The sequence below is a fragment of the Eucyclogobius newberryi genome, unplaced genomic scaffold, assembly GCF_026437365.1.
Source record: "Eucyclogobius newberryi isolate DKJ021-1_F unplaced genomic scaffold, fEucNew1.0.hap1 SCAF_41, whole genome shotgun sequence".
Taxonomy (NCBI): Eukaryota; Metazoa; Chordata; class Actinopteri; order Gobiiformes; family Gobiidae; genus Eucyclogobius; species Eucyclogobius newberryi.
This window is the reverse complement of record NW_027316068.1, coordinates 553,461-571,208: the sequence shown is the minus strand read 5'-3', so window position 1 is coordinate 571,208 and position 17,748 is coordinate 553,461. Positions and strand designations below refer to the sequence as shown.

The 17,748-nt window shown below is 43.2% G+C and overlaps 1 non-coding gene across 1 annotated transcript; it reads right to left on the bottom strand.

Moving 5' to 3' along the window:
* Positions 1-7,595: 7,595 nt before the first annotated feature.
* trnan-guu (transfer RNA asparagine (anticodon GUU)) lies at positions 7,596-7,669 on the bottom strand. Its single transcript has one exon. It is a non-coding gene; the product is annotated as a tRNA-Asn (tRNA).
* Between the last annotated feature and the right edge of the window lie 10,079 nt (positions 7,670-17,748).

Here is a 17,748-nt window from a genome sequence, read left to right as displayed (position 1 = left end):
TCCGAAAACGGTCTACATCAATCATTCCTTACCATCAAACTGAGAAACAAGGAGTGAAAAGAGTGCATTTACTGTTTATTCAGGGATACTGTTCAATCTCTAATTGCAAAATAGCTCTTTCGGGTGATATGTTTTTCTGTACATGTAAACAACTGATTTGCTTGAAAGGCTATCATGAAAGCACTGCTGGGATTTACTAGACAGGCACTTTGACCAACTAAGCCACAGCGCCTCTAAAGTGTTACTCCAACCTGTTTCAGGTAGATATTCAGCAAACAATGTTACCCCGTGGATTTTGGCTGCGATAGCTCTTCCAAAATAGCTTCTCGTCCCTGGGTGGGCTCAAACCACCAACCTCCCGGTTAACAGCCGAGCGCGCTGGCCAATTGCGCCACAGAGACATCCAGCCTAGTCAATAAAATATTTGCGACTCGACAAGCCGCAACATCTTTTTTTTTTTAAAGCGAGCCAGCAACATTCGAAAGTTCAGCCCCTGTCCAATCAACTGAGTTTAATGGAGAGCGAGGGCATCAATCTTTCTACCTTTGAGCTAAATCCCCTGTACCAATGTAGCTATAAAAAAAAACTGGAAGTCTTTCAATCAATCGACTCTCGCCAATTTATTGCGCACTCAATATACTGCAGTTAATCTGGATATTGAGGAAAAATTGCAAGATAATGTTATTTGACATAATGCCGATGTATTTGCTTACTTTTTCAAGCACACTTGGCAATAAACCTCGTTCAGCAGTGCTTTTTATCAGATAGTAAAGCGCGCAGACGTTCCATTGTAAAAAACAAAAATGTTCTCTCGCCATTAGCGACTCCAGTGGGACTCAACCCACAACCTTTGAAAGCCCTTGCAACTAATGCCTAGAAGTCCAATGCGCTATCCATTGCGCCACAGAGCCCATACGTCCTTGCGTGATGCTCATTTCCACAAACGCAAAACACGGTTTTCATCCAAAATGGGTCTACGTCAGTCATTCCTTGCCAACAAACTGAGAATCAAAAAGTGAAAAGAGTGCAGTTAATCTGTGTGTGCAGGGATACTTTTCCATCTCTTATTCCAATTTGTAACAGCAGCGCATTTTCTGTCATTGTAAACAATTTGCACGCCTGAATGGACAACTGTAACCCTCTCCATAGCCCGGTATACATTATATCTCAACAGGAACATCCATCTCCGTGACAATAAAACAGCAGAACCTTGGCCCATCTTCAAAGGACTCTTGGCCGCACACCTCCGACATCTCCACATGGCAGCAGAGCACCGGTTCATCACCCACCTCGTCCCCCACAACACCCTGATCCACCTTATACCCTCTGGAAACCTGGACATCATCTTCTGACCCCGGCATCACCTCCCCCAACCACGGCATCAACCCCCATCACTGAAGAAAGTTTGGAGAATGATGGTGTGTTTGATTTTCTGTAATTTTTTGTCTCTTCTCCCCCTGCCCTTGTGTATCCCATTCCCTTGCACTTGTGTGTGATGTTTGTCTGTACAATTATGTAAATATATGTAAATACTTGTAAGATGTTTTTGATAATAAAAGATAAAAAAAAAAATTAAAATAATGGACAACTGAGTAGTAGTAGTAGGTTTGAAATGGGCCGGTAATTATTTAGCACTGTGGCATCAAGACTGCTCTTCTTTAAGAGAGGCTTAATGACCGCAGTTTTAAGGCTCTTGGGAATATTCCAGATCGAAGCAACATGTTGACTTTTTGAGTGAGTGGAGCCAACAGACTGCTCACCGTAGACTTTAAAAATCTAGTAGGCAATGCATAAAGGCAGCATGTAGTGGAACTCAGACTTGTGGTGATCTCTTGGACAGTTTTGTCAGCCAAAAATGCAAAATGGGTTAACTCCAGTTGTCTAGCTGGCTGCGTGCTTGTTATCTGCAAATAATGGTATTTTTAATGTTCTGAACTGAGTCTTGCAAAGAAGACTGCAAACTCATTGCACCTGGAGAAATACAGAAACCATCAGACAAAGTAACATTTACCACACTGTAATTTGAAATGTTAACCCGCTTTGTCATTAGCAGGTCCAGAGTGTGCCCTTTGCCCTTGGTGGGGCCACTCAGGTGCGGAGTAAGACCAAAGCTTCTGAGGACAGCGCCAAGCTCTTTAGAAGAAGACGAGGTTGAGCGGGGCGTGAAGGAAGGAAGGAACAGTCACTCACGTACGGGAAACTCCTACCAAGCAGTGGCCAGCCTATAGCACACTGGGATTCTGTGGTAATTGAACCAAGTTTAGCAGTTCCTTTCATCAGTTAATAACACAAGCAGGCTTTCCTATTTACCAATGTAGATAACAGGGGTTACAACAGTGACTCTGGTGGGTCTCGAACTCACAGCCTTTGAATGCCTTTGCAACTTTTGTCTGATTCCCCTTTTTCACAAAAGAAAACAGTCATCCGAAAACGGTCTACATCAATCATTCCTTACCATCAAACTGAGAAACAAGGAGTGAAAAGAGTGCATTTACTCTGTTTATTCAGGGATACTGTTCAATCTCTAATTGCAAAATAGCTCTTTCGGGTGATATGTTTTTCTGTACATGTAAACAACTGATATGCTTGAAAGGCTATCATGAAAGCACTGCTGGGATTTGCTAGACAGGCACTTTGACCAACTAAGCCACAGCGCCTCTAAAGTGTTACTCCAACCTGTTTCAGGTAGATATTCAGCAAACAATGTTACCCCGTGGATTTTGGCTGCGATAGCTCTTCCAAAATAGCTTCTCGTCCCTGGGTGGGCTCAAACCACCAACCTCCCGGTTAACAGCCGAGCGCGCTGGCCAATTGCGCCACAGAGACATCCAGCCCAGTCGAAAAAATATTTGCGACTTGACAAGCCGCAACATCTTTTTTTTTTTAAAGCGAGCCAGCAACATTCGAAAGTTCAGCCCCTGTCCAATCAACTGTGTTTAATGGAGAGCGAGGGCATCAATCTTTCTACCGTTGAGCTAAATCCCCTGTACCAATGTAGCTATAAAAAAAACTGGAAGTCTTTCAATCAATCGACTCTCGCCAATTTATTGCGCACTCAATATACTGCAGTTAATCTGGATATTGAGGAAAAATTGCAAGATAATGTTATTTGACATAATGCCGATGTATTTGCTTACTTTTTCAAGCACACTTGGCAATAAACCTCGTTCAGCAGTGCCTTTTATCAGATAGTAAAGCGCGCAGACGTTCCATTGTAAAAAACAAAAATGTTCTCTCACCATTAGCGACTCTAGTGGGACTCAACCCACAACCTTTGAAAGCCCTTGCAACTAATGCCTAGAAGTCCAATGCGCTATCCATTGCGCCACAGAGCCCATACATCCTTGCGTGATGCTCATTTCCACAAACGCAAAACACGGTTTTCATCCAAAATGGGTCTACGTCAGTCATTCCTTGCCAACAAACTGAGAATCAAAAAGTGAAAAGAGTGCAGTTAATCTGTGTGTGCAGGGATACTTTTCCATCTCTTATTCCAATTTGTAACAGCAGCGCATTTTCTGTCATTGTAAATAATTTGCACGCCTGAATGGACAACTGTAACCCTCTCCATAGCCCGGTATACATTATATCTCAACAGGAACATCCATCTCCGTGACAATAAAACAGCAGAACCTTGGCCCATCTTCAAAGGACTCTTGGCCGCACACCTCCGACACCTCCACATGGCAGCAGAGCACCGGTTCATCACCCACCTCATCCCCCACAACACCCTGATCCACCTTATACCCTCTGGAAACCTGGACATCATCTTCTGACCCCGGCATCAACCCCCATCCACGGCATCACCCCCCATCACTGAAGAAAGTTTGAAGAATGATTGTGTGTTTGATTTTCTGTAATTTTTTGTCTCTTCTCCCCCTGCCCTTGTGTATCCCATTCCCTTGCACTTGTGTGTGATGTTTGTCTGTACAATTATGTAAATATATGTAAATACTTGTAAGATGTTTTTGATAATAAAAGATAAAAAAAATAAAATAATGGACAACTGAGTAGTAGTAGTAGGTTTGAGATGGGCCGGTAATTATTTAGCACTGTGGCATCAAGACTGCTCTTCTTTAAGAGAGGCTTAATGACCGCAGTTTTAAGGCTCTTGGGAATATTCCAGATCCAAGCGACATGTTGACTTTTTGAGTGATTGGAGCCAACAGACTGCTCACCGTAGACTTTAAAAATCTGGTAGACAATGCATAAAGGCAGCATGTAGTGGAACTCAGACTTGTGGTGATCTCTTGGACAGTTTTGTCAGCCAAAAATGCAAAATGGGTTAACTCCAGTTGTCTAGCTGGCTGCGTGCTTGTTATCTGCAAATAATGGTATTTTTAATGTTCTGAACTGAGTCTTGCAAAGAAGACTGCAAACTCATTGCACCTGGAGAAATACAGAAACCATCAGACAAAGTAACATTTACCACACTGTAATTTGAAATGTTAACCCGCTTTGTCATTAGCAGGTCCAGAGTGTGCCCTTTGCCCTTGGTGGGGCCACTCAGGTGCGGAGTAAGACCAAAGCTTCTGAGGACAGCGCCAAGCTCTTTAGAAGAAGACGAGGTTGAGCGGGGCGTGAAGGAAGGAAGGAACAGTCACTCACGTACGGGAAACTCCTACCAAGCAGTGGCCAGCCTATAGCACACTGGGATTCTGTGGTAATTGAACCAAGTTTAGCAGTTCCTTTCATCAGTTAATAACACAAGCAGGCTTTCCTATTTACCAATGTAGATAACAGGGGTTACAACAGTGACTCTGGTGGGTCTCGAACTCACAGCCTTTGAATGCCTTTGCAACTTTTGTCTGATTCCCCTTTTTCACAAAAGAAAACAGTCATCCGAAAACGGTCTACATCAATCATTCCTTACCATCAAACTGAGAAACAAGGAGTGAAAAGAGTGCATTTACTCTGTTTATTCAGGGATACTGTTCAATCTCTAATTGCAAAATAGCTCTTTCGGGTGATATGTTTTTCTGTACATGTAAACAACTGATTTGCTTGAAAGGCTATCATGAAAGCACTGCTGGGATTTACTAGACAGGCACTTTGACCAACTAAGCCACAGCGCCTCTAAAGTGTTACTCCAACCTGTTTCAGGTAGATATTCAGCAAACAATGTTACCCCGTGGATTTTGGCTGCGATAGCTCTTCCAAAATAGCTTCTCGTCCCTGGGTGGGCTCAAACCACCAACCTCCCGGTTAACAGCCGAGCGCGCTGGCCAATTGCGCCACAGAGACATCCAACCTAGGCAATAAAATATTTGCGACTCGACAAGCCGCAACATCTTTTTTTTTTTAAAGCGAGCCAGCAACATTCGAAAGTTCAGCCCCTGTCCAATCAACTGAGTTTAATGGAGAGCGAGGGCATCAATCTTTCTACCTTTGAGCTAAATTCCCTGTACCAATGTAGCTATAAAAAAAAACTGGAAGTCTTTCAATCAATCGACTCTCGCCAATTTATTGCGCACTCAATATACTGCAGTTAATCTGGATATTGAGGAAAAATTGCAAGATGATGTTATTTGACATAATGCCGATGTATTTGCTTACTTTTTCAAGCACACTTGGCAATAAACCTCGTTCAGCAGTGCTTTTTATCAGATAGTAAAGCGCGCAGACGTTCCATTGTAAAAAACAAAAATGTTCTCTCGCCATTAGCGACTCCAGTGGGACTCAACCCACAACCTTTGAAAGCCCTTGCAACTAATGCCTAGAAGTCCAATGCGCTATCCATTGCGCCACAGAGCCCATACGTCCTTGCGTGATGCTCATTTCCACAAACGCAAAACACGGTTTTCATCCAAAATGGGTCTACGTCAGTCATTCCTTGCCAACAAACTGAGAATCAAAAAGTGAAAAGAGTGCAGTTAATCTGTGTGTGCAGGGATACTTTTCCATCTCTTATTCCAATTTGTAACAGCAGCGCATTTTCTGTCATTGTAAACAATTTGCACGCCTGAATGGACAACTGTAACCCTCTCCATAGCCCGGTATACATTATATCTCAACAGGAACATCCATCTCCGTGACAATAAAACAGCAGAACCTTGGCCCATCTTCAAAGGACTCTTGGCCGCACACCTCCGACACCTCCACATGGCAGCAGAGCACCGGTTCATCACCCACCTCGTCCCCCACAACACCCTGATCCACCTTATACCCTCTGGAAACCTGGACATCATCTTCTGACCCCGGCATCACCTCCCCCAACCACGGCATCAACCCCCATCACTGAAGAAAGTTTGGAGAATGATGGTGTGTTTGATTTTCTGTAATTTTTTGTCTCTTCTCCCCCTGCCCTTGTGTATCCCATTCCCTTGCACTTGTGTGTGATGTTTGTCTGTACAATTATGTAAATATATGTAAATACTTGTAAGATGTTTTTGATAATAAAAGATAAAAAAAAAATTAAAATAATGGACAACTGAGTAGTAGTAGTAGGTTTGAAATGGGCCGGTAATTATTTAGCACTGTGGCATCAAGACTGCTCTTCTTTAAGAGAGGCTTAATGACCGCAGTTTTAAGGCTCTTGGGAATATTCCAGATCCAAGCAACATGTTGACTTTTTGAGTGAGTGGAGCCAACAGACTGCTCACCGTAGACTTTAAAAATCTAGTAGGCAATGCATAAAGGCAGCATGTAGTGGAACTCAGACTTGTGGTGATCTCTTGGACAGTTTTGTCAGCCAAAAATGCAAAATGGGTTAACTCCAGTTGTCTAGCTGGCTGCGTGCTTGTTATCTGCAAATAATGGTATTTTTAATGTTCTGAACTGAGTCTTGCAAAGAAGACTGCAAACTCATTGCACCTGGAGAAATACAGAAACCATCAGACAAAGTAACATTTACCACACTGTAATTTGAAATGTTAACCCGCTTTGTCATTAGCAGGTCCAGAGTGTGCCCTTTGCCCTTGGTGGGGCCACTCAGGTGCTGAGTAAGACCAAAGCTTCTGAGGACAGCGCCAAGCTCTTTAGAAGAAGACGAGGTTGAGCGGGGCGTGAAGGAAGGAAGGAACAGTCACTCACGTACGGGAAACTCCTACCAAGCAGTGGCCAGCATATAGCACACTGGGATTCTGTGGTAATTGAACCAAGTTTAGCAGTTCCTTTCATCAGTTAATAACACAAGCAGGCTTTCCTATTTACCAATGTAGATAACAGGGGTTACAACAGTGACTCTGGTGGGTCTCGAACTCACAGCCTTTGAATGCCTTTGCAACTTTTGTCTGATTCCCCTTTTTCACAAAAGCAAAACAGTCATCCGAAAACGGTCTACATCAATCATTCCTTACCATCAAACTGAGAAACAAGGAGTGAAAAGAGTGCATTTACTCTGTTTATTCAGGGATACTGTTCAATCTATAATTGCAAAATAGCTCTTTCAGGTGATATGTTTTTCTGTACATGTAAACAACTGATTTGCTTGAAAGGCTATCATGAAGGCACTGCTGGGATTTACTAGACAGGCACTTTGACCAACTAAGCCACAGCGCCTCTAAAATGTTACTCCAACCTGTTTCAGGTAGATATTCAGCAAACAATGTTACCTCGTGGATTTTGCCTGCGATAGCTCTTCCAAAATAGCTTGTCGTCCCTGGGTGGGCTCGAACCACCAACCTCCCGGTTAACAGCCGAGCGCGCTGGCCAATTGCGCCACAGAGACATCCAGCCCAGTCGAAAAAATATTTGCGACTCGACAAGCCGCAACATCTTTTTTTTTTTAAAGCGAGCCAGCAACATTCGAAAGTTCAGCCCCTGTCCAATCAACTGTGTTTAATGGAGAGCGAGGGCATCAATCTTTCTACCTTTGAGCTAAATCCCCTGTACCAATGTAGCTATAAAAAAAACTGGAAGTCTTTCAATCAATCGACTCTCGCCAATTTATTGCGCACTCAATATACTGCAGTTAATCTGGATATTGAGGAAAAATTGCAAGATAATGTTATTTGACATAATGCCGATGTATTTGCTTACTTTTTCAAGCACACTTGGCAATAAACCTCGTTCAGCAGTGCCTTTTATCAGATAGTAAAGCGCGCAGACGTTCCATTGTAAAAAACAAAAATGTTCTCTCACCATTAGCGACTCTAGTGGGACTCAACCCACAACCTTTGAAAGCGCCTGCAACTAATGCCTAGAAGCCCAATGCGCTATCCATTGCGCCACAGAGCCCATACATCCTTGCGTGATGCTCATTTCCACAAACGCAAAACACGGTTTTCATCCAAAATGGGTCTACGTCAGTCATTCCTTGCCAACAAACTGAGAATCAAAAAGTGAAAAGAGTGCAGTTAATCTGTGTGTGCAGGGATACTTTTCCATCTCTTATTCCAATTTGTAACAGCAGCGCATTTTCTGTCATTGTAAATAATTTGCACGCCTGAATAGACAACTGTAACCCTCTCCATAGCCCGGTATACATTATATCTCAACAGGAACATCCATCTCCGTGACAATAAAACAGCAGAACCTTGGCCCATCTTCAAAGGACTCTTGGCCGCACACCTCCGACACCTCCACATGGCAGCAGAGCACCGGTTCATCACCCACCTCATCCCCCACAACACCCTGATCCACCTTATACCCTCTGGAAACCTGGACATCATCTTCTGACCCCGGCATCACCCCCCCATCCACGGCATCACCCCCCATCACTGAAGAAAGTTTGAAGAATGATTGTGTGTTTGATTTTCTGTAATTTTTTGTCTCTTCTCCCCCTGCCCTTGTGTATCCCATTCCCTTGCACTTGTGTGTGATGTTTGTCTGTACAATTATGTAAATATATGTAAATACTTGTAAGATGTTTTTGATAATAAAAGATAAAAAAAATAAAATAATGGACAACTGAGTAGTAGTAGTAGGTTTGAGATGGGCCGGTAATTATTTAGCACTGTGGCATCAAGACTGCTCTTCTTTAAGAGAGGCTTAATGACCGCAGTTTTAAGGCTCTTGGGAATATTCCAGATCCAAGCGACATGTTGACTTTTTGAGTGATTGGAGCCAACAGACTGCTCACCGTAGACTTTAAAAATCTGGTAGACAATGCATAAAGGCAGCATGTAGTGGAACTCAGACTTGTGGTGATCTCTTGGACAGTTTTGTCAGCCAAAAATGCAAAATGGGTTAACTCCAGTTGTCTAGCTGGCTGCGTGCTTGTTATCTGCAAATAATGGTATTTTTAATGTTCTGAACTGAGTCTTGCAAAGAAGACTGCAAACTCATTGCACCTGGAGAAATACAGAAACCATCAGACAAAGTAACATTTACCACACTGTAATTTGAAATGTTAACCCGCTTTGTCATTAGCAGGTCCAGAGTGTGCCCTTTGCCCTTGGTGGGGCCACTCAGGTGCGGAGTAAGACCAAAGCTTCTGAGGACAGCGCCAAGCTCTTTAGAAGAAGACGAGGTTGAGCGGGGCGTGAAGGAAGGAAGGAACAGTCACTCACGTACGGGAAACTCCTACCAAGCAGTGGCCAGCCTATAGCACACTGGGATTCTGTGGTAATTGAACCAAGTTTAGCAGTTCCTTTCATCAGTTAATAACACAAGCAGGCTTTCCTATTTACCAATGTAGATAACAGGGGTTACAACAGTGACTCTGGTGGGTCTCGAACTCACAGCCTTTGAATGCCTTTGCAACTTTTGTCTGATTCCCCTTTTTCACAAAAGAAAACAGTCATCCGAAAACGGTCTACATCAATCATTCCTTACCATCAAACTGAGAAACAAGGAGTGAAAAGAGTGCATTTACTCTGTTTATTCAGGGATACTGTTCAATCTCTAATTGCAAAATAGATCTTTCGGGTGATATGTTTTTCTGTACATGTAAACAACTGATTTGCTTGAAAGGCTATCATGAAAGCACTGCTGGGATTTGCTAGACAGGCACTTTGACCAACTAAGCCACAGCGCCTCTAAAGTGTTACTCCAACCTGTTTCAGGTAGATATTCAGCAAACAATGTTACCCCGTGGATTTTGGCTGCGATAGCTCTTCCAAAATAGCTTCTCGTCCCTGGGTGGGCTCAAACCACCAACCTCCCGGTTAACAGCCGAGCGCGCTGGCCAATTGCGCCACAGAGACATCCAGCCCAGTCGAAAAAATATTTGCGACTTGACAATCCGCAACATCTTTTTTTTTTTAAAGCGAGCCAGCAACATTCGAAAGTTCAGCCCCTGTCCAATCAACTGTGTTTAATGGAGAGCGAGGGCATCAATCTTTCTACCTTTGAGCTAAATCCCCTGTACCAATGTAGCTATAAAAAAAACTGGAAGTCTTTCAATCAATCGACTCTCGCCAATTTATTGCGCACTCAATATACTGCAGTTAATCTGGATATTGAGGAAAAATTGCAAGATAATGTTATTTGACATAATGCCGATGTATTTGCTTACTTTTTCAAGCACACTTGGCAATAAACCTCGTTCAGCAGTGCCTTTTATCAGATAGTAAAGCGCGCAGACGTTCCATTGTAAAAAACAAAAATGTTCTCTCACCATTAGCGACTCTAGTGGGACTCAACCCACAACCTTTGAAAGCCCTTGCAACTAATGCCTAGAAGTCCAATGCGCTATCCATTGCGCCACAGAGCCCATACATCCTTGCGTGATGCTCATTTCCACAAACGCAAAACACGGTTTTCATCCAAAATGGGTCTACGTCAGTCATTCCTTGCCAACAAACTGAGAATCAAAAAGTGAAAAGAGTGCAGTTAATCTGTGTGTGCAGGGATACTTTTCCATCTCTTATTCCAATTTGTAACAGCAGCGCATTTTCTGTCATTGTAAATAATTTGCACGCCTGAATGGACAACTGTAACCCTCTCCATAGCCCGGTATACATTATATCTCAACAGGAACATCCATCTCCGTGACAATAAAACAGCAGAACCTTGGCCCATCTTCAAAGGACTCTTGGCCGCACACCTCCGACACCTCCACATGGCAGCAGAGCACCGGTTCATCACCCACCTCATCCCCCACAACACCCTGATCCACCTTATACCCTCTGGAAACCTGGACATCATCTTCTGACCCCGGCATCACCCCCCCATCCACGGCATCACCCCCCATCACTGAAGAAAGTTTGAAGAATGATTGTGTGTTTGATTTTCTGTAATTTTTTGTCTCTTCTCCCCCTGCCCTTGTGTATCCCATTCCCTTGCACTTGTGTGTGATGTTTGTCTGTACAATTATGTAAATATATGTAAATACTTGTAAGATGTTTTTGATAATAAAAGATAAAAAAAATAAAATAATGGACAACTGAGTAGTAGTAGTAGGTTTGAGATGGGCCGGTAATTATTTAGCACTGTGGCATCAAGACTGCTCTTCTTTAAGAGAGGCTTAATGACCGCAGTTTTAAGGCTCTTGGGAATATTCCAGATCCAAGCGACATGTTGACTTTTTGAGTGATTGGAGCCAACAGACTGCTCACCGTAGACTTTAAAAATCTGGTAGACAATGCATAAAGGCAGCATGTAGTGGAACTCAGACTTGTGGTGATCTCTTGGACAGTTTTGTCAGCCAAAAATGCAAAATGGGTTAACTCCAGTTGTCTAGCTGGCTGCGTGCTTGTTATCTGCAAATAATGGTATTTTTAATGTTCTGAACTGAGTCTTGCAAAGAAGACTGCAAACTCATTGCACCTGGAGAAATACAGAAACCATCAGACAAAGTAACATTTACCACACTGTAATTTGAAATGTTAACCCGCTTTGTCATTAGCAGGTCCAGAGTGTGCCCTTTGCCCTTGGTGGGGCCACTCAGGTGCGGAGTAAGACCAAAGCTTCTGAGGACAGCGCCAAGCTCTTTAGAAGAAGACGAGGTTGAGCGGGGCGTGAAGGAAGGAAGGAACAGTCACTCACGTACGGGAAACTCCTACCAAGCAGTGGCCAGCCTATAGCACACTGGGATTCTGTGGTAATTGAACCAAGTTTAGCAGTTCCTTTCATCAGTTAATAACACAAGCAGGCTTTCCTATTTACCAATGTAGATAACAGGGGTTACAACAGTGACTCTGGTGGGTCTCGAACTCACAGCCTTTGAATGCCTTTGCAACTTTTGTCTGATTCCCCTTTTTCACAAAAGAAAACAGTCATCCGAAAACGGTCTACATCAATCATTCCTTACCATCAAACTGAGAAACAAGGAGTGAAAAGAGTGCATTTACTCTGTTTATTCAGGGATACTGTTCAATCTCTAATTGCAAAATAGCTCTTTCGGGTGATATGTTTTTCTGTACATGTAAACAACTGATTTGCTTGAAAGGCTATCATGAAAGCACTGCTGGGATTTGCTAGACAGGCACTTTGACCAACTAAGCCACAGCGCCTCTAAAGTGTTACTCCAACCTGTTTCAGGTAGATATTCAGCAAACAATGTTACCCCGTGGATTTTGGCTGCGATAGCTCTTCCAAAATAGCTTCTCGTCCCTGGGTGGGCTCAAACCACCAACCTCCCGGTTAACAGCCGAGCGCGCTGGCCAATTGCGCCACAGAGACATCCAGCCCAGTCGAAAAAATATTTGCGACTTGACAAGCCGCAACATCTTTTTTTTTTTAAAGCGAGCCAGCAACATTCGAAAGTTCAGCCCCTGTCCAATCAACTGTGTTTAATGGAGAGCGAGGGCATCAATCTTTCTACCTTTGAGCTAAATCCCCTGTACCAATGTAGCTATAAAAAAAACTGGAAGTCTTTCAATCAATCGACTCTCGCCAATTTATTGCGCACTCAATATACTGCAGTTAATCTGGATATTGAGGAAAAATTGCAAGATAATGTTATTTGACATAATGCCGATGTATTTGCTTACTTTTTCAAGCACACTTGGCAATAAACCTCGTTCAGCAGTGCCTTTTATCAGATAGTAAAGCGCGCAGACGTTCCATTGTAAAAAACAAAAATGTTCTCTCACCATTAGCGACTCTAGTGGGACTCAACCCACAACCTTTGAAAGCCCTTGCAACTAATGCCTAGAAGTCCAATGCGCTATCCATTGCGCCACAGAGCCCATACATCCTTGCGTGATGCTCATTTCCACAAACGCAAAACACGGTTTTCATCCAAAATGGGTCTACGTCAGTCATTCCTTGCCAACAAACTGAGAATCAAAAAGTGAAAAGAGTGCAGTTAATCTGTGTGTGCAGGGATACTTTTCCATCTCTTATTCCAATTTGTAACAGCAGCGCATTTTCTGTCATTGTAAACAATTTGCACGCCTGAATGGACAACTGTAACCCTCTCCATAGCCCGGTATACATTATATCTCAACAGGAACATCCATCTCCGTGACAATAAAACAGCAGAACCTTGGCCCATCTTCAAAGGACTCTTGGCCGCACACCTCCGACACCTCCACATGGCAGCAGAGCACCGGTTCATCACCCACCTCATCCCCCACAACACCCTGATCCACCTTATACCCTCTGGAAACCTGGACATCATCTTCTGACCCCGGCATCACCCCCCCATCCACGGCATCACCCCCCATCACTGAAGAAAGTTTGAAGAATGATTGTGTGTTTGATTTTCTGTAATTTTTTGTCTCTTCTCCCCCTGCCCTTGTGTATCCCATTCCCTTGCACTTGTGTGTGATGTTTGTCTGTACAATTATGTAAATATATGTAAATACTTGTAAGATGTTTTTGATAATAAAAGATAAAAAAAAATAAAATAATGGACAACTGAGTAGTAGTAGTAGGTTTGAGATGGGCCGGTAATTATTTAGCACTGTGGCATCAAGACTGCTCTTCTTTAAGAGAGGCTTAATGACCGCAGTTTTAAGGCTCTTGGGAATATTCCAGATCCAAGCGACATGTTGACTTTTTGAGTGATTGGAGCCAACAGACTGCTCACCGTAGACTTTAAAAATCTGGTAGACAATGCATAAAGGCAGCATGTAGTGGAACTCAGACTTGTGGTGATCTCTTGGACAGTTTTGTCAGCCAAAAATGCAAAATGGGTTAACTCCAGTTGTCTAGCTGGCTGCGTGCTTGTTATCTGCAAATAATGGTATTTTTAATGTTCTGAACTGAGTCTTGCAAAGAAGACTGCAAACTCATTGCACCTGGAGAAATACAGAAACCATCAGACAAAGTAACATTTACCACACTGTAATTTGAAATGTTAACCCGCTTTGTCATTAGCAGGTCCAGAGTGTGCCCTTTGCCCTTGGTGGGGCCACTCAGGTGCGGAGTAAGACCAAAGCTTCTGAGGACAGCGCCAAGCTCTTTAGAAGAAGACGAGGTTGAGCGGGGCGTGAAGGAAGGAAGGAACAGTCACTCACGTACGGGAAACTCCTACCAAGCAGTGGCCAGCCTATAGCACACTGGGATTCTGTGGTAATTGAACCAAGTTTAGCAGTTCCTTTCATCAGTTAATAACACAAGCAGGCTTTCCTATTTACCAATGTAGATAACAGGGGTTACAACAGTGACTCTGGTGGGTCTCGAACTCACAGCCTTTGAATGCCTTTGCAACTTTTGTCTGGTTCCCCTTTTTCACAAAAGAAAACAGTCATCCGAAAACGGTCTACATCAATCATTCCTTACCATCAAACTGAGAAACAAGGAGTGAAAAGAGTGCATTTACTCTGTTTATTCAGGGATACTGTTCAATCTATAATTGCAAAATAGCTCTTTCAGGTGATATGTTTTTCTGTACATGTAAACAACTGATTTGCTTGAAAGGCTATCATGAAGGCACTGCTGGGATTTACTAGACAGGCACTTTGACCAACTAAGCCACAGCGCCTCTAAAATGTTACTCCAACCTGTTTCAGGTAGATATTCAGCAAACAATGTTACCTCGTGGATTTTGCCTGCGATAGCTCTTCCAAAATAGCTTGTCGTCCCTGGGTGGGCTCGAACCACCAACCTGCCGGTTAACAGCCGAGCGCGCTGGCCAATTGCGCCACAGAGACATCCAGCCCAGTTGAAAAAATATTTGCGACTTGACAAGCCGCAACATCTTTTTTTTTTTAAAGCGAGCCAGCAACATTCGAAAGTTCAGCCCCTGTCCAATCAACTGTGTTTAATGGAGAGCGAGGGCATCAATCTTTCTACCTTTGAGCTAAATCCCCTGTACCAATGTAGCTATAAAAAAAACTGGAAGTCTTTCAATCAATCGACTCTCGCCAATTTATTGCGCACTCAATATACTGCAGTTAATCTGGATATTGAGGAAAAATTGCAAGATAATGTTATTTGACATAATGCCGATGTATTTGCTTACTTTTTCAAGCACACTTGGCAATAAACCTCGTTCAGCAGTGCCTTTTATCAGATAGTAAAGCGCGCAGACGTTCCATTGTAAAAAACAAAAATGTTCTCTCACCATTAGCGACTCTAGTGGGACTCAACCCACAACCTTTGAAAGCCCTTGCAACTAATGCTTAGAAGTCCAATGCGCTATCCATTGCGCCACAGAGCCCATACATCCTTGCGTGATGCTCATTTCCACAAACGCAAAACACGGTTTTCATCCAAAATGGGTCTACGTCAGTCATTCCTTGCCAACAAACTGAGAATCAAAAAGTGAAAAGAGTGCAGTTAATCTGTGTGTGCAGGGATACTTTTCCATCTCTTATTCCAATTTGTAACAGCAGCGCATTTTCTGTCATTGTAAATAATTTGCACGCCTGAATGGACAACTGTAACCCTCTCCATAGCCCGGTATACATTATATCTCAACAGGAACATCCATCTCCGTGACAATAAAACAGCAGAACCTTGGCCCATCTTCAAAGGACTCTTGGCCGCACACCTCCGACACCTCCACATGGCAGCAGAGCACCGGTTCATCACCCACCTCATCCCCCACAACACCCTGATCCACCTTATACCCTCTGGAAACCTGGACATCATCTTCTGACCCCGGCATCACCCCCCCCATCCACGGCATCACCCCCCATCACTGAAGAAAGTTTGAAGAATGATTGTGTGTTTGATTTTCTGTAATTTTTTGTCTCTTCTCCCCCTGCCCTTGTGTATCCCATTCCCTTGCACTTGTGTGTGATGTTTGTCTGTACAATTATGTAAATATATGTAAATACTTGTAAGATGTTTTTGATAATAAAAGATAAAAAAAATAAAATAATGGACAACTGAGTAGTAGTAGTAGGTTTGAGATGGGCCGGTAATTATTTAGCACTGTGGCATCAAGACTGCTCTTCTTTAAGAGAGGCTTAATGACCGCAGTTTTAAGGCTCTTGGGAATATTCCAGATCCAAGCGACATGTTGACTTTTTGAGTGATTGGAGCCAACAGACTGCTCACCGTAGACTTTAAAAATCTGGTAGACAATGCATAAAGGCAGCATGTAGTGGAACTCAGACTTGTGGTGATCTCTTGGACAGTTTTGTCAGCCAAAAATGCAAAATGGGTTAACTCCAGTTGTCTAGCTGGCTGCGTGCTTGTTATCTGCAAATAATGGTATTTTTAATGTTCTGAACTGAGTCTTGCAAAGAAGACTGCAAACTCATTGCACCTGGAGAAATACAGAAACCATCAGACAAAGTAACATTTACCACACTGTAATTTGAAATGTTAACCCGCTTTGTCATTAGCAGGTCCAGAGTGTGCCCTTTGCCCTTGGTGGGGCCACTCAGGTGCGGAGTAAGACCAAAGCTTCTGAGGACAGCGCCAAGCTCTTTAGAAGAAGACGAGGTTGAGCGGGGCGTGAAGGAAGGAAGGAACAGTCACTCACGTACGGGAAACTCCTACCAAGCAGTGGCCAGCCTATAGCACACTGGGATTCTGTGGTAATTGAACCAAGTTTAGCAGTTCCTTTCATCAGTTAATAACACAAGCAGGCTTTCCTATTTACCAATGTAGATAACAGGGGTTACAACAGTGACTCTGGTGGGTCTCGAACTCACAGCCTTTGAATGCCTTTGCAACTTTTGTCTGATTCCCCTTTTTCACAAAAGAAAACAGTCATCCGAAAACGGTCTACATCAATCATTCCTTACCATCAAACTGAGAAACAAGGAGTGAAAAGAGTGCATTTACTCTGTTTATTCAGGGATACTGTTCAATCTATAATTGCAAAATAGCTCTTTCAGGTGATATGTTTTTCTGTACATGTAAACAACTGATTTGCTTGAAAGGCTATCATGAAGGCACTGCTGGGATTTACTAGACAGGCACTTTGACCAACTAAGCCACAGCGCCTCTAAAATGTTACTCCAACCTGTTTCAGGTAGATATTCAGCAAACAATGTTACCTCGTGGATTTTGCCTGCGATAGCTCTTCCAAAATAGCTTGTCGTCCCTGTGTGGGCTCGAACCACCAACCTCCCGGTTAACAGCCGAGCGCGCTGGCCAATTGCGCCACAGAGACATCCAGCCCAGTCGAAAAAATATTTGCGACTTGACAAGCCGCAACATCTTTTTTTTTTTAAAGCGAGCCAGCAACATTCGAAAGTTCAGCCCCTGTCCAATCAACTGTGTTTAATGGAGAGCGAGGGCATCAATCTTTCTACCTTTGAGCTAAATCCCCTGTACCAATGTAGCTATAAAAAAAACTGGAAGTCTTTCAATCAATCGACTCTCGCCAATTTATTGCGCACTCAATATACTGCAGTTAATCTGGATATTGAGGAAAAATTGCAAGATAATGTTATTTGACATAATGCCGATGTATTTGCTTACTTTTTCAAGCACACTTGGCAATAAACCTCGTTCAGCAGTGCCTTTTATCAGATAGTAAAGCGCGCAGACGTTCCATTGTAAAAAACAAAA